The sequence below is a fragment of the Macaca fascicularis genome, chromosome 9 (assembly GCF_037993035.2).
Source record: "Macaca fascicularis isolate 582-1 chromosome 9, T2T-MFA8v1.1".
Classification (NCBI taxonomy): Eukaryota; Metazoa; Chordata; class Mammalia; order Primates; family Cercopithecidae; genus Macaca; species Macaca fascicularis.
The window spans coordinates 114,858,404-114,877,076 of record NC_088383.1 but is presented as its reverse complement, the minus strand read 5'-3'; positions in this window follow the sequence as shown (position 1 = coordinate 114,877,076).

Sequence of the window (18,673 nt, the reverse complement as noted above, 5' to 3'; positions counted from 1 at the left end):
AGATTAGAATTCACCATATCTAACCGCTTTAGGTATAGTAATCCCATTTGGTAGAGGAAATTTTTAGGTAATACAGTGATAGTAGAATTCTCCTAAGACCCAAAGCTCTGAATCACATAAGGAGGGGGAAGGATACTTCAACAGGACAAAGTTGTTCATTTGTTAGATGGCTTGAGATGATTTAAAATATGATCTTCAGCCACAGAACTGTAAAAGGGATAATGGCTTAAAGCAAGATTGAATTCATTAGCTCTGGATTCTAATGACTTAGCACTGCATCAGAACTTGCACACAGTACTCCTATAAACGAACCAGAACAAGTCCTTTGCTTCACGATGGTACTTCATCTTTTCTGAGTGGAGGTGGAAGACAAAATTTTGAATCACAATTTGTGAGAGTTGTTAGTGTACTAAATAACAGTGAATATGCTCTGCTGTTTGAAAAAAAAAAAAAGACTGCAAGAAATATGTGCAAATTGCAATGTAATTGGCTAAATAATCATAAAACAACAAGGGAACTAGTTGGATCATGAAGGACAGAGTGGACAAGATACTACGAAGCATTAGTAGAGAACTGTTTGTGATTTTTTTCTTACATGGCTCCATATATCTATCATATCCTAGCTGAAGGCTATTCTGTGGCTGATCATTGTCCCTAGGTTAATGTCTAAGCTCCTTGACATGCCATATACTGTCCTTATGATCCGGCTAATGTCAAACTTTATGCCTATTCTTATCACCTTCTTTCTAGCATCATATTTAGTTCTCTAAATTTACCTAATTCTCTTCTATCTCCAGGCTTTCACTATTTCTATTTTATCCAGCTAGAATTTCTCTTTTCTTCTCTTAGAAATTATAACTCCTAATATGCCATTTACTCACATTCATTCAGATTATAGTAGCTATCTCACTTGTAGACTACCCTGTTGTCAATCCTATTGAAGCCCTTTTAATATTCTTTTAATATTTACTTATTTGAATTCCCTACCACTTTGGATGATTCACTGTTGTACTCCAAGTACTTGATAGGTACTTGTCAGGAAGTACTCTTTCAGGAAGAAGTACTGATAGTACTCTGTGAGGAGGAAGAGTTTTCTGGACTGAGTGATAGCATAGAGTTAATATCATTCAATAAAATCTTATTGCATTAGAAGTATATGATTTAATGTATTATTAATGAAAATTATGTTGCATCTACCTTATAGTTTAAGATGGCATGTATACTTGATCAGACTGTATATCTATATAGACATGTATATAGATATAGTACATTCCTCCAGCCCCACAAAAATGACAAAAATGTTTAAGGCATAAAACACAAAGGAATGAAATAATGGGGGGTGAGACATAGACAAGATTTTGGAAGCTAAAAGCAAATGGGAAAGTGAAAACCGACTTAGCATGACCAAGAAAATTTAATTCTGTGCTTGAAGTAAGAAGGCCAAGAAGAAACCTCATGTATAAAGGTGAATCCCTAAAAGGTGTAGGATTTGAGAAAAACAGGTATCTTGGAAGTGGGTTTAACATGGGCCTAAGCAGGTTGTTTGAAGATCTTTTTGAGGAGGGATAAGACTCCCAGGTATGCTCCCTGACTCTACACAGTCACATGCTGACCCTCCTCAACCTGAATTGATGACTAAGATTTTATTCTCTGAAGAGAGTGAAATAGAGAGCCTATACTGGGGATTCCAGACATATTTAATGGGAGAAATCCATATCTAAAAAATAAAAAATAATATAGTTAAATGTAAGTTTCACAGGGAATATTGAATTCTCCTATTCTAGTCTTCTCCTACATGGCTCCCAAAAAACTGGCAGCCAGCTTGTACCCTTCCAGTAGGAGTCAAAAGCAGTTCTCCTCTAATATTATCTGACCAACTGAACCTAAAAGACCTAAAAGTACTGACATTAAGGATTCCCAAAAGAAACAGCCCATTCAGATAATGTTAGAGATATGACCATCACCAAAAATTCCAACTGAATGCATAGAGTTTCTAATCAACATTTTGTTTCTCACTCTTTAATATAAGCAAAAACAAGGATGACTACACATTTGAAGCAGGCATTGGATACGGAAAATAAAGAAGAAAACAAACACGTAACTTCTCAACCTTAGTATCTTTAGTTTATAAGCTGAACAGTTTTTATCATTTATATTCTCAGAAATATAATTACATATCATCCACAAGAAAATAACAGAGTGCCACATAAAAGAATATGCAAGGAATATAAATGAGTTCTTGGTGATAGAAAAAATAAGTTAAAATAATAAAACATTTATAACAAAGTTAAAGAAATCTTTTAGAGAAAGAACAAAGGAAACGTGATGAAGAAAAGAAGGTTTAAAAAAAGGAAAAAAAACCTGAAAAATTAAAGGACCAATTCAGGAGATGCACTGTTTGAATAATGAATGGTTCAGAATAAAGAGAAAGAAGAAAATGGGGGTGGAGGGTACCATCAAAGATAAAATTCAATCTTCTTTTCAGAACTAGAGGACCTGATTATATAGACTGGGTCCATTAGGTGGCCAGTATGTTGGATAAAAGCAAACAGCAAAGTGCATTACTGCACATTTAAAGACATGGTTGATAAAAAGAAAGTTCTAGAAGCTTCCAGGTAAAAAGAAAAAATTCACATGAAGAATTAGAAATGATAGTTGCTTAGGATTTCTCTGCATAATAGCAACTCCAGAAGCTGGAACACAAGAGAGAAATATCTTCACAACTCTGAGGAAATATTTTTCAACACAGGGTTGTATGTTTTAGGTATGCCAGATTGTCAAGATATTTTCAGTTATGCCAAAAAAAAAAAAAAAATGCTTGTGTATGCATTCTATCTCAGGAAGCTATTGGAAAGTGAGTTGTATCAATATGAAGGAGAAAACCAAGAAAGAAGACGAAACAGGATATGAGAAATAGGAGAGTCAGCAAAAGAGACAGGCAGGAATGTTCTTTATGGTGATATTAAAAGAGTTTGCACAATGGCAGTTATTCAGCAGGGTTAGAGAGCTACTTTCCAGATTAGAGGTGGTTGAAAGGGAGATTTAAAAAAAAAAAAAGACAAAATGGATAAAAAATTTAGTTTGTTTGATGGTATTGAGAGAAGATTTACCCAGCTGGTGAAGATTTGGGAGCTGGGCTCATGATAAATACTTAGAAAATTAGGAAAGTAAGAAGAGAGAGAAGAATGAAGAGGATGAGGAGGAAGATTAAGTAAATTATCAATTGCAGATAAAACAAACTCTTGTACAGGGAAGGAAAGCTACCTATGTTATATAACTCAAGTCTCAGCTATGAACAATCTTAAGAGAGTAAAAATTACTTAAATAATAAATATATTGACCTGAACAATCGTACACTATCATCATGTAAGGTAGGATAGTTGTAAAAGAAAGCTACATTCTCATCTTCCATATTGAGAAATCAAGAGATACTTTTTTAAACTGAAAAAATATAGAACTAGTAATATAGGCTTGTTATTTAGAGATTTTGACGTAAATACCAAAGTAAGCAATTTACAGGGAAAATATTTGCCTCTGGGAAGCGGATAATGGAGGTGGCAAGAGAGTACTACAGCTGTAAGATTGTGTATTATTGTCAGGGTAACACTAATTGCTATAACAAACAAACCCCCATGTTATCATGGACTCAAACACAATGCAAGTTTATTTCTCACTCATTTAACAGCCCAACGTGATTGTTTCTGTAAGGTGGATATGGCCGTCTTTCATGTGCTCCACAAGGAAGAAGAAACTCTGCCTTCAACTTCATGTCCGGGGTCACTATGTTTATCACTGTCCAAGTCTGTCAGGTGAACAAAGAGCATGGGGAATTTTCAAAGGTGGGGCTGCGAAAGTCACACCACATCTGCGTCAGCTGCATTGACAGAACTCGGTCATAGGGCTGCTCCTAACAGCCACAGAGGTTGGAAAATGTAGCCTAGCTGTGTACTTAGGAAAAATAGGAGGACACAAATTTTGGTGAATGGTTAGCAGTCTTGCCAGAATTTGTAAAACTATTGGACTCTTTAAATTAAGTGTATTACAGGTTGTTGCTGTAATTGTAGTTTTGTTCTAAAATGATAAAAGGAAACAATCCAGCAGATGTCATTAAAATTTAACAATTGTTAGATTTTGATAATATTTTTTACCAAGCATTTTTTAAATGATAAAATTTTATTGAAGATATAGAAAGTTCTTGTCTCAATTCACCTTGCTCCATACTTCTAATAGGGGAAGGTCAAATGGCATATCCTATGAAGACAAACACTAAAATCCAGTTTCTTCATCTGCCAAATGAAACCCAGATAATGAGGCAATGTCAACTTCTCTGTCATTATTTTAAGATTATATAACGGGATTATTATTATATATAATAGAATTATATAGGATTATATGTATATATAACATAATAGGATTATTTAATATAATAGGATTATTTAATCCTGAAATCTATATTATTTTATATATTATATATTATGCATTATATAAACTATATATTTTTATTACTATATATAATATATAATAGGATTATATAATCCTAAAATAATGGCAAAGGAGGTGACAGTGCTTCACTCTCTGGGTTTTATTTTACAGATGAAGCAACTGGATTTTTGAATAACTAAGTGGTGAACCCAAAGTTGGTTATTCACTCATTCATTACACTGATATTTATTAGAGCCGCTACCATGGACAAGTCACTGCTTATGTGAAGATGATAACAGCAGCAAACAATCTAGATAAGCTCTCCTTTCACACAGAGCTTTAATCCTAGGGAGGATGCCCAGTGGCAGTGAGGACTCTAACCTGGGTCTTCAAACTGGAAATTCAAAAGATCCCAGCCGCTCATGCTGGGTCTCTCCAGCTGTTAGACTTTTCATATATCGTGTCACATCTGTTACACTGAAATAAGCTTCCTGCAGCTATATGATCAGATCCCTATTTACGTAGTGGACAAAACTTGCAAACTATCTTTGGGAAAGTCCCTGTGAATCAAAAATGACCTCCGTTTCCCCTTAATAGCTTTTGGGAGATGTCTCAGATTAGTGGAGAGAAAAACATGTGCACATTCCCCGTATAGTTCGCCATTCTTTTCTTCCAGCTATTAGAGGCACTTCTGACAGGTACCTTTTCTGGCAACTTCTAAAACTTGTGAGATATGCTCTCCTACTTAAACAGGCCTAAAGAAGTGTTGTTTCATGAATTGCAATATCTATAAGATATTCATCCAGCTGCCTGAAAATCATCTCTGCTTCCTTCATTCAGAAAAATGTCACCACTGACATGCCCTGCTTGCACTTAAATGATGTGTGCTTAGTTGGTGCAAGGTTTGGTGAATAAGAATGTTTGAAGAAAAACTTTAAGCTTTCACTGGACATGAGGTCAATTGCAAAGAATAGAGGTCCTAGAAGAGTTGTCTTCAAGGGATTGTCATACAATATATTGTCCCAAATGTAACACTTCGAGAGTGGGAGGTGATGCTGTTAACAATGATGCTGAGACAAAAGGCATAAATAGAACTCCAGGCAAACAGGAAACATTAACATTAAAGATTGACATTCGCTTTCCTTGATGCATGAGTTGATAAAATTTGGTATGTATGTGTGTATTTATATATTATTTGTGTGTATACATATATACATGTACGTGTGTGTATATATACTGATACATAAATACATACATACATAAATATTGAATATATACTGATATATGAATACATACATACATATGTGTATATATATCAGTATATATTATTTAACCTTGAAAAGGAAGGAAATTCTGACACATGCTACAACGTGGGAGAAACTTCAAGACATTACAGTAAGTGAAATAAGTCAGTCACAAAAGAACAAATAATGTTTAATTCCACTTACATGATACCTAGAGTAGCCAAATTCATAGAGACAGAAAACAGAATGGTGGCTGCCAAGGGCTGAGGGAAGGAGGGAATGGAGATTGCTTGTGTAATGGTTCAGAGCTTCAGGAGATAAACACATTCTGAGGATGGATGGTGGTATAATTGCACAACATTGTGAATGCATGTAAAGTCACTGAACTGTACACTTAAAAGTAGTTTAAATGAGAGATTTGGTTATATATAACAAAATCTACTAAAATAAAAATTGGTTGACTTCACTCTCTTTATTTGGAAAATGATGAAACCTAGACAAGAGTTTCCCTTTGGGTCTTTGTCTCAGGCATAGCATGTTATGATCTTAATAGAGATTCATTGAGATTAAAACACAGTTAAATCACCCGCTGCTCCCTGCTGTGTTGTGACCACTTGGGAAAAGACAGGAAGAGTCAAATGGGGATTAACATCCTGGCAAAGCTGACCAGAGAACTCAGCAAGTCCTCCCACTTGCCTTCTTAATCTAAACTTGAGTACAGTCCAGACTTAAGCCAAGAAGGGCAGGCAGAGAATTTGGAACTAAGAGAGCAATGACCTGCTGGATCCTCAGTAGCAAACTCTGTTTGATTTGCTTATCACATGGAGTAAGGCAAACTATCTCTTTCTAAGAATAGGATACCCAAGAAGCCAAGAGAAAAAAAGGAACAAGGGGACCAGGAGGACAATGGCCCCACTGTCTTGGTATCAGATAGTGGCTCTGCCTGCCATTCTAATAAAGCTTCACAGATGCCAGGTTCTCCCCAGGTTCAGTAACCACACAAGGAGCTCCCACACACTACAACCAATGAGGAGAGACACATAGAAGGATTGAAGAGAGAACTGAAAATAAAGATTCCTGTGAGGGGGGGGACCCTCTAAACTTTGCTTTCCTGTGCCTTCTCAGATATACAGCAAACCTTTTCCTTCTTATTAACACATGATGTTGGAGAACGTTGTCTTTTCTTCTTTACCCTGTAGCCCATCATCTTCTGCGGGCACCAAGCAACTTCCCATGTTTACTCCAAAGGCTATTCACATAAGTGAAACCATTTACACTGCGCATTATAAAGGAAGGGAGGTTATGGCCCTTGGATCCAAGTTGCATAATTCAGACACAGTCTCATTCTAACACATCACTCCCCCTTATTCAACCCTGCATTGTTATTTTTATTTATTTTTTTTCTTTTGAGATGGAGTGTAGCTCTGTTGCCCAGGCTGGAGTACAATGGCACAATCTCAGCTCACTGCAACCTCTGCTTCCTGGGTTCAAGCGTTCAATTCTCCTGCCTCAGCCTCCCCAGTAGCTGGGACTACAGGTGTCCACCAGCATGCCAGGCTAATTTTTGTATTTTTAGTAGAGATGGGGTTTTACCATGTTGGTCAGCCTGGTCTCGAACTCCTGACCTCAAATGATCTGCCCACCTCGGCCTCCCAAGGTGCTGGGATTACAGGCATGAGCCACCGCACCCAGACTCCTGCATTGTTGACTAATTGATTTATATGTCTATGACCCACCCTATCCCTGAGCCCTAACTTTAAAGCGAGATCCCAAAGGGAGCATAGCATGTTGGTTGGCTGTCAAGACCTTCTTTCCACAACAGTCCATACCAGCACACCATGGGGATTCCATAAATGCCTATGCTCCTGAACCATTTATTAAGACTCTGTGTATGCCTAGGGCAGGGCCAGGTCCTTGCCCTGAGGGAACCCATTATTTCATAACAACCTATAAATTCTGGAGTTGCTGGTGGCAGGGATGCTTTCTCACAGGTCCCATGGGCTTCAGGGAGGGAAGATTTTCAAGAAGGTTAGGAGATGAATGTGTTTTGAAAAACAGTACAGAGTTAGCCTTGACTGCAAAGTGGACGTTTTACTGCATTTGTCAGATGGATAATCACAGATAAAGACTTTGATCTTTATCCCCACGGCAGCAATAAGAAAAAGGCGGGAACTTTGTGTACTATCTTTTATTTCTTTTCTCTGCAGTTCTGGGAAAAATCGAGCCTATTAAAAACTCAGAATCTCCTTGTCGTGCTCTTAAATGTTGCCGGGCGTTAACTGCTCTGTCGTTGTCCCCGATAATACCAAGATAAGAAGGAGATAGGGGAGGGACTATGAAGCTCTTCTCTCTCAGCAGAAAGACTAATGGATGGGGAAGAATGAGAATCTTGAAAGGAAAGAAAAGGAAGAATAGAGGATTAAATGCTGAGTGTCATGGAAAAGATCAAGGGAAGCATTACAACAGCAGTGCGGCATCACAGTCCCAATGAATGCAAGAGATCAGATTGGGGCTTTATTCTTCAGACACAAGATGCTGAGGGTCTGTGGCCCAGGTTGGCAACATCAGGACCTTTTGCATAGTTTCTCCGCTCATGATCAAACCAAGTGAAATATTCCACAATTAAACTTATGAACTGACTCAAAAAAAAAAAAAAAAAAAAAAGCCATGTGGAAAAGCTAAAATGGGATTCAGGGAGTTTGGTAATACAAGATGAAGCTTCTTCGCTCCCACGATGTATTTAACTGACTGCACTGGCTATTGAATCACTATGTTTGTTGATCATGTTTATCAAGGGCAGAAAGTAACTTTCACTCTAAAATGAAGACTATATTAACTCTTATTTATCCTTACAAAGGAGTTGGCCAAATGCCAGGTCCTTCAAGACTTGCGATGAAGTCTGATGCACTAGAGCAGATGTATGCAGGTGGTACACATAGGTACCAGGGTGCAAGCACACAGGCCCACTCATCCTAGGCGGGTGGAATATGCTGCTGAGCCACAAGTGTCTGACCCTGTTTGGACAAAGAAACTTAAATGTAGACATTATTTACCACCATATCCAAAAGAGATTACATGCAGGATCATTTCATTTTCATGCTAACTTGTGGGATACTTTATATGATTAGTTTTAAGTCTAATAAATTTTAAGTCTTTATTTCCCCATGTTTTAATGTAACCATAACATTGTAACTAGCCCGGACCTCATTGACTTTTGTAATGCCCTGTGTGTATGTGTGAGTGTGCGCGTGCTCGTGTGTGTGTGTGCACACATGCACGTTAGACAGAGCAGTGGAAAGGTCTTAAAGCGAAAGGAATTCTATGTTGAAAATTAAGTTACGCAGAATGTAAAAAGAATTGCCAGTTTCACTCACCAGCCCTTTATTTATTTTTCAACAGCAGCACAAATCCCACAGCAATTAATTCTGTACCAAGCTGCCGGAACCACAGATACACCCAATACAGTGTGTAGCAGTAGTTAAAACTTCTGGAAAGAAAACAAACTTCTAAGATTGCCTCATAATCAGGTCCCTCCTCTAACATGATTTTGAATGACACATGTAAAAGATTGACCTCTAGTGGTTAGATGCCAAACCTACAGTGTTTTAATTAAGAACCAGATCTTAATGGGCAGGGGTGGGATGGTGTTCAAGCAGTTATTATACAAAGCAGCATGAGGCATCCTAATAGAGAACACACACCCGCCCAACTTTCTCTCTTATAATTTGGCAATTATACTGGAGAGACATCAAAGGTCACATATCTCATAGAAGCCTAGAATTAGATCGGGGCTTATAGCTTCTTTCTCAATATAACACTATACACGGTATTACTTTCACTTGCTCATACTTCTGCTTAAAGAGTCCCAGTTACTAAACACATTGTACTGGTAATTTATCTTTATTTTATTTTTCTTTTATTATTATTATACTTTAAGTTCTAGGGTACATGTGCACAATGTGCAGGTTTGTTACATACGTATGCATGTGCCATGTTAGTGTGCTGCAACCATTAACTCGTCATTTACATTTGGTATATCTCCTAATGCTATCTCTCAGCCCCCCACCCCACCCCACCCCATGATAGACTCTGGTGTGTGATGATCCCCACCCTGTGTCCAAGTGATCTCATTGTTCAATTACCACCTATGAGTGAGAACATGTGGTGTTTGGTTTTCTGTCCTTGAGATAGTTTGCTGAGAATGATAGTTTCCAGCTTCATCCATGTCCTTCCAAAGGACATGAACTCATCCATTTTTATGGCTGCATAGTATCCCATGGTGTATATGTGCCACATTTTCATAATCCAGTCTACCATTGATGGACATTTGGGTTGGTTCCAAGTCTTTGCTATTGTGAATAGTGCCGTAATAAACATACGTGTGCATGTGTCTTCATAGCGACATGATTTATAATCCTTTAGGTATATCCCCAGTAATGGGATGGCTGGGTCAAATGGTATTTCTAGTTCTAGATCCTTGAGGAATTCCCACACTGCCTTCCATAATGGTTGAAGTAGTTTACAATCCCACCAACAGTGTAAAAGTGTTCCTATTTCACCACATCCTCTCCAGCACCTGTTGTTTTCTGACTTTTTAATGATCGCCATTCTAACTGGTGTGAGATAGAATCTCATTGTGGTTTTGATTTGCATTTCTCTGATGGCCAGTGATGACAAGCATTTTTTCAAATGTCTGTTGGCTCCATAAATGTCTTCTTTTGAGAAGTGTCTGTTCATATGCTTTGCCCACTTTTTGATAGGGTTGTTTGATTTTTTTTTCTTGCAAATTTGTTTAAGTTCTTTGTAGATGCTGGATATTAGCCCTTTGTCACATGGGTCAATTTTTAAAATTTTCTCCCATTCTGTAGGTTGCCTGTTCACTCTGATGGTAGTTTATTTTGCTGTGCAGAAGCTCTTTAGTTGAATTAGATCCCATTTGTCAATTTTGGCTTTTGTTGCCATTGCTTTTGGTGTTTTAGTCATGAAGTTCTTGCCCATGCCTATGTCCTGAATGGTATTGCCTAGGTTTTCTTCTACGGTTTTTATGGTTTTAGGTCTAACATTTAAGTCTTTAATCCATCTTGAATTAATTTTTGTATAAGGTGTAAGGAAAGGATCCAGTTTCAGCTTTCTACATAGGGTTAGCTAGTTTTCCCAGCACCATTTATTAAATAGGGAATCCTTTCCCCATTTCTTCTTTTTGTCAGGTTTGTCAAAGATCAGATGGTTGTAGATGTGTGATGTTATTTCTGAGGGCTCTGTTCTGTTCTATTGGTCTATATCTCTGTTTTGGTACCAGTACCATGCTGTTTTGGTTACTGTAGCCTTGTAGTATAGTTTGAAGTCAGGTAGCGTGATGCCTCCAGCTTCATTCTTTTGGCTTAGGATTGTCTTGGCAATGTAGGCTCTTTTTTGGTTCCATATGAACTTTAAAGTAGTTTTTTCCAATTCTCTGAAGAAAGTCATTGGTAGCTTGATGGGGATGACATTGAATCTATAAATTACCTTGGGCAATATCACCATTTTCACGATATTGATTCTTTCTGTCCATAAGCATGGCATCTTCTTCCATTTGTTTATGTCCTCTTTTATTTCATTGAGCAGTGGTTTGTAGTTCTCCTTGAAGAGGTCCTTCACATCCCTTGAAAGTTGAATTCCTAGGTATTTTATTGTCTTTGAAGCAATTGAGAATGGGAGTTCACTCATGATTTGGCTCTCTGTTTGTCTGTTATTGGTGTATAAGAATGCTTGTGATTTTTGCACATTGATTTTGTATCCTGAGACTTTGCTGAAGTTGCTTATCAGCTTAAGGAGACTTGGGGCTGAGACAATGGGGTTTTCTAAATATACAATCGTGTCATCTGCAAACAGGGACAATTTGACTTCCTCTTTTCCTAACTGAATACCTTTTATTTCTTTCTCCTGGCTAATTGCCCTGACCAGAACTTCCAACCCTATGTTGAATAGGAGTGGTGAGAGAGGGCATCCCTGTCTTATGCCAGTTTTCAAAGGGAATGCTTCCAGTTTTTGCCCATTCAGTATGATATTGACTGGGTTTGTCATAAATAGCTCTTATTATTTTGAGATATGTCCCATCAATACCCAGTTTATTGACAGTTTTTAGCGTGAAGGGCTGTTGAATTTTGTTGAAGGTCTTTTCTGCATCTATTGAGATAATCATGGGGTTTTTGTCTTTGGTTCTGCTTATATGATGGATTATGTTTATTGATTTGCATATGTTGAACCAGCCTTGCATCCTAGGATGAAGCCAAATTGGTCATGTTGGATAAGCTTTTTGACGTGCTGCTGGATTCAGTTTGCCAGTATTTTATTGAGGATTTTTGCATCGATGTTCATCAGGGATATTGGTCTAAAATTCTCTTTTTTTGTTGTGTTTCTGCCAGGCTTTGGTATTAGGATGATGCTGGCCTCATAAAATGAGCTAGAGAGGATTCCCTCTTTTTCTAGTGATTAGAATAGTTTCAGAAGGAACGGCACCAGCTCCTCTTTGTACCTCTGGTAGAAATCAGCTATGAATCTGTCTGGTCCTGGACTTTTTTTGTTGGTAGGCTATTAATTATTGCCTCAATTTCAGACCGTATTATTGGTCTATTCAGGGATTCAACTTATTCCTGGTCTTGGGAGGGTGTATATGTCCAGAAATGTATCCATTTCTTCTAGATTTTCTAGTTTATTTGCATAGAAGTGTTTATAATATTCTCTGATGCTAGTTTGTATTTCTGTGGGATCAGTGGTGATATCCCCTTTATCAATTTTATTGCTCCTATTTGATTCTTCTCTCTTTTCTTCTTTATTAGTCTTGCTTGTGGTCTATCAATTTTGTGGATCCTTTCAAAAAATCAGCTCCTGGATTCATTGATATTTTGAAGGGATTTTTGTGTCTCTATCTCCTTCAGTTCCTCTCTGATCTTAGTTATTTCTTGCCTTCTGCTAGCTTCCGAATGTGTTTGCTCTTGCTTCTCTAGTTCTTTTAATTGTGATGTTAGGATGTCAATTTTAGATCTTTCCAGCTTTCTCTTGTGGGCACTTAGTGCTATAAATTTCCCTCTACACACTGCTTTAAATGTGTCCCAGAGGTTCTGGTATGCTGTGTCTTTGTTCTCATTGGTTTCAAAGAACATCTTTGTTTCTACCTTGATTTCATTATGTACCCAGTAGTTATTCAGGAGCAGGTTTTTCACTTTCCATGTAGTTGAGTGGTTTTGAGTGAGTTTCTTAATCCTGAGTTCTAGTTTGATTGCACTGTGGTCTGAGAGACAGTTTGTTATAATTTCTGTTCTTTTACATTTGCTAAGGAGTGCTTTACATGCAACTACATGGTCAATTTTTGAATAAGTGCGATGTGGTGCTGAGAAGAATGTATATTCTGTTGATTTTGGGTGGAGAGTTCTATAGATGTCAATTAGGTTCTCTTGGTGCAGAGCTGAGTTCAATTCCTGGATATCCTTGTTAACTTTCATTCTCGTTGATCTGTGTAATGTCAGCAGCAGGGTGTCAAAGTCTCCAATTATTATTGTGTGGGAGTCTAAGTCTCTTTTCAGGTCTCTAAGGACTTGCTTTATGAGTCTGGTTGCTCCTGTATTGGGTGCATATATATTTCAAATAGTTAGCTCTTCTTGTTGAATTGATCCCTTTACCATTACATAATGGCCTTCTTTGTCTCTTTTGATCTTTGTTCGTTTAAAGTCTATTTTATCAGAGACTGGGATTTCAACCCCTGTTTTTTTTGTTTGTTTGTTTGTTTTCCATTTGCTTGGTAGATCTTCCTCCATCTCTTTATTTTGAGCCTATGTGTGTCTGTGCACATGAGATGGGTCTCCTGAATACAGCACACTGATGGGTCTTGACTGTTTATCCAATTTGCCAGTCTGTGTCTTTTAATTGGAGCATTTAGCCCATTTACATTTAAGGTTAATATTGTTATGTATGAATTTGATCCTGTCATTATGATGTTAGCTGGTTATTTTGCTCGTTAGTTGATGCAGTTTCTTCCTGGCATTGATGGTCTTTACATTTTGGCATGTTTTTGCAGTGGCTGGTACCAGTTGTTCCTTTCCATGTTTAGTGTTTCCTTCAGGATCTCTTGTAGGACAGGCCTGGTGGTGACAAAATCTCTCAGCATTTGCTTGTCTGTATTTTGTTTCTCCTTCACTTATGAAGCTTTGTTTGGCTGGATATGAAATTCTGGGTTGAAAATTGTTTTCTTTAAGAATGTTGAATATTGGCCCCCATTCTCTTCTGGCTTGTAGAGTTTCTGCTGAGAGATACACTGTTAGTCTGATGGGCTTCCCTTTGTGGTTAAGCTGACGTTTCTCTCTTGCTGCCCTTCCCCAACATTTTACCATTCATTTCAACTTTGATGAATCTGACAATTATGTGTCTTGGAGTTGCTCTTCTCAAGGAGTATCTTTATGGTATTCTCTATATTTCCTGAACTTGAATGTTGGCCTGCATTGCTAGGTTGGGGAAGTTCTCCTGGATAATATCCTGAAGAGTGTTTTCCAACTTGGTTCCATTCTCCCCATCACTTTCGGGTACACCAATCAGACATAGATTTGGTCTTTTCATATAGTCCCATATTTCTTGGAGGCTTTGTTCATTTCTTTTTACTCTTTTTTCTCTAAACTTCTCTTCTTGCTTCATTTCATTTATTTGATCTTCAGTCACTGATATCCTTTCTTCCACCTGATCAAATTGGCTACTGAAGCTTGCACATGTGTCAAGTAGTTCTCATGTCATGGTTTTCAGCTCTTTCAGGTCATTTAAGGTCTTCTATATGCTGTTTATTCTAGATAGCCATTCATTTAATCTTTTTTCAAGGTTTTTAGCTTCTTTGCAGTGGGTTCAAACATCCTCCTTTAGCTCTCAGAAGTGTTATTACTGATCATCTCAAGCCTTCTTCTTTCAACTCATCAAAGTAATTCTCCATCTAGCTTTGTTCTCTTGCTGGTGAGGAACTGAGTTCCTTTGGAGGAGAAGAGGCACTCTGATTTTTAGAATTTTCAGCTTTTCTGTTCTGGTTTCTCCCCATCTTTGTGGTTTTATCTACCTTTGGTCTTTGATGATGGTGAATACAGATGGGGTTTTAGTGTGGATGTCCTTTCTGTTTGTTAGTTTTCCTTTTAACAGTCAGGACCCTCAGCTGCAGGTCTGTTGAAGTTTGCTGGATGTCCATTCTAGACCCTGTTTGCCTGGGTATCACCAGCCGAGGCTGCAGAACAGCAAATATTGCAGAACGCCAAATGTTGCTGCCTGATCCTTCCTCTGGAAACTTCATCTCAGAGGGGCACCCGGCTGTATGAGGTGTCAGTCGGCCGCTACTGGGAGGTGTCTCCCAGTTAGGCTACTTGGTGGTCAGGAACCCACTTGAGGAGGCAGTCTGTCTGTTCTCAGATCTCAAACTCCATGCTGGGAGAACCACTACTCTCTTCAAAGCTGTCATACAGGGACGTTTAAGTCTGCAGAAGTTTCTGCTGCCTTTTGTTCAGCTATACCCTGCCCCCAGAGGTGAAGTCTACAGAGGCAGGCAGGCCTCTTTGAGCTGTGGTGGACTCCACCCAGTTTGAGCTTCCTGGCCACTTTGTTTACCTACTCAATCCTCAGCAATGGTGGACACCCCTCCCCGAGCCTGGCTGCCATCTTGCAGTTCAATCTCAGACTGCTGTGCTAGCAGTGAGCGAGGCTCCGTGGGTGTGGCACCCTTTGAGCCAGGCGTGGGATATAATCTCCTGGTGTGCCATTTGCTAAGACCATGGGAAAAGCACAGTATCAGCGTGGGAGTGTCCCAAATTTCCAGGTACCGTCTGTCATGGCTTCCCTTGGCTAGGAAAGGGAATTCTCTGACCCCTTGTACTTCCTAGGTGAGGTGATGCCCTGCCATGCTTTGGCTCACACTCCATGGGTTGCACACACTGACAAGCCCAAGTGAGATGAACCTGGTACCTCAGTTGGAAATGCAGAAATCACCCATCTTCTGTGTTGCTCACGCTGGGAGCTGTAGGCTGGAGCTGTTCCTATTTGGCCATCTTGGAACTTCCCTTTATTTTATTTTTCTTCCTGCGTAATAATAAACCCTGTTTTTCTTTAAGGAATAATTTTCCCATGTGCCTAATTTAGGGAAAGGGAGTGGGAAATAGAGCCTATTATTCTACATCTCAGTGTAAAAGTGAAATGTGGAAAATCTCTTCCTCTTCCCTTGCAGCTAGAATCAAAGCTCATGAACTAAGAGTAATTAGTCATCTTCCTTCCCAAGAATTCAAATCTGGAATGAGGGGATTGGTGATTGATAGTGGCAGTTAGGTGCATGCCCAAAGGAAGTATCTAGAAGTAGAGGCAATGTCTAATGGGTTTTGCTGTAGTTATGTCTGATGCATCTAGCAGGTTTTGCATCATTTTCAGGCCAGAGTATTCACCCAGAACAGTATCATTTCTTTATTCTACCTCTTCTTAAAGCTTGGTCTTTCAGACTCCCAACATTCTGTAGTATGCCAGTAATTTTATTGCTTAGACAACCAAAATTGTTTTCTCTTGCTTGCAATCAAGAGTAAACTAGGCCAATCTATTTCATCAAAGGTATACACCTCCTTATTATAGACACTCCCAGATCTGATGCTACCTTCTTCTCCAATTTGATATTTCTGTGGTATAAGCTGAAAGTCTTAATGTGTTCATATTATTTTTCAAAGCCTTGGTGTTTCTGTGCTAACACTTCTACAGAGAAAGAAAATCATTTGCTAAAATTTAAGTAACCAGAAGACAATTGCTTAGCTATTTTAATTAATTTGGGGTGGGGTGTGCTGTTATTGTTTTTGTACCTCCACTTTGAGGTGAGATAAACAAAAGAAACAAAAACGTGCACATTGAGAATTGGGTTAAAAATAATAACCTGAGACCTCTGTGAATGGGGTATATATATTTCCTTCTACACAGGTATATTTCTCATATAGACTTCTATACAGGTATATTTCCTGTACAGACTTCTAATTTTAACCATGAACTCCTTGGAATTTCAGAGAAATAAAAATATAAAATAAGCCAGTTTTTCTTGTAATGTCTTAGGAAAATCTGTTGATCTTATGGTGCCTCCCAACACCATGGGAAAAGGCAACATGATGGCCTTAGTCCAACTCAAAGGTATGAGATGTCTCATTATTCCTTCCATGAAGGGTTTTTTCTGTAATCTTTCAGTTCTCTAACCAACCACTTTCACCTATGTCCCACCCACTCTTATCACGATAGCATTCTATATCTCACATTAACAGGAAAGACAGAAAAGAGAGACTTTGTCTATTTTTCCCACCAATATATGCCTCCAATAGTTCTATGACTTTCTTATGTACACCAGAACCTTTAAACCTTTCAAATTCATCTGGATTATGTACTAGCATCCCCATATGAAAATAAGACTGGGCCAGTGTTATGTAAATCCTCCACAGCAAATAGAATACAAATTATGCACAGTATTAGGTTAGACTTCATGGGAAAGAAGATCTAAAGATTGCCTTGGAAACATATGAAGTTAGAGGTGACATATACCCAGAAAAGTTTCAAGGCAGAAGAAAGGAAGGCTCTGACCAGTCAATAATCCTTAGTACTATAAGCTGGATAATCAGCACAGCTCATTCCAATTTAATTTGACTCTCCTTTTTAAAACTGAATAAAATAGTAAATATTTCTATCCAGAGTGTTACATCTTTAACATCTTTCATTCTCATTGTACAAAAAGAATATTCACTATAGGGGGAACCCACCCACGATAATTCAATGTTATTTCACATAGGTTCTTTTCTATTTCCCTAAGTGTGGGCCAGTCTGAGAAATAAAGAGAAAGAGTACAGAAGAGAGAGATTTTAAAGATGGGTGTCTGGGGGAGACATCACATGTCGGCAGGTTCCATCATGCCCCCCAAGCTGCAAAACCAGAAAGTTTTTGTTAGTGATTTTCAAAGTGGAGGGAGTGTAGGAATAGGGGTGTGGGTCACAGAGATCACATGCGTCACAAGGTAATAAAATATTACAAGGCAAATGGAGGGAGGGCGAGATTACAGGACCAGGGTGAAATTAAAATTGCTAATGAAGTTTCAGGCATGTATTGTCATTGATAACATCAGGAGATAGGGTTTGAGAGCAGACAACCAGTCTGATCAAAATTTACTAGGCAGGAATTTCCTTGTCCTAATAGGCCCAGGAGCACTACAGGGAGACCAGGGCTTATTTCATCCCTTATCTGCAATCGCAAAAGACAGACATTCCTAGAGTGGCCATTTTAGAGACCTCCCCCTAGGAACGCATTCTCTTTCTCAGGGCTGTTCCTTGCTGAGATAAAGAATTCAGCAATCTTTCTCCTATTTGCTTTTGAAAGAAGAGAAATATGACTGTGTTCTGCCTGGCTCTCAGGCAGCCAGACCTAATGGTTATCTCCCTTGTTCCCTGAACATCGCTGTTATCCTGTTCTTTTTTCAAGGTGCCCAGATTTCATATTGTTTAAACACACATGCTTACGAACAATTTGTGCAGTTAATGCAATCATCACAGGGTCCTGCGGTGACATACATCCTCAACTTACGAAGATGACAGGATTAAGAGATTAAAGACAGGCATAGGAAATCAAAGAGTATTGATTGAGGAAGTGATAAATGTCCATGAAATCTTCACAATTTATGTTCAGAGATTTCAGTAAAGACAGGCATAAGAAATTATAAAAGTATTAATTTGGGGAACTAATAAATGTACATGAAATCTTCACAATTTATGTTCTTCTGCCATGGCTTCAGCTGGTCCCTCTGTTCGGGGTGCCTGACTTCCCACAACAATTCAACTTGAATATCAACAATATTTAGTAGGTCGAAGGATACAAAGTTGTAGTTATATGGGATAAACAAGTCTAGAGATCTAATTGTACAGCATGCGCACTATAGTTAATAAAATTGTATTGTGTTGGGGTTTTTTGTCAAATAAGTAGATTTTAGCTATTGTTACCACAAAGAA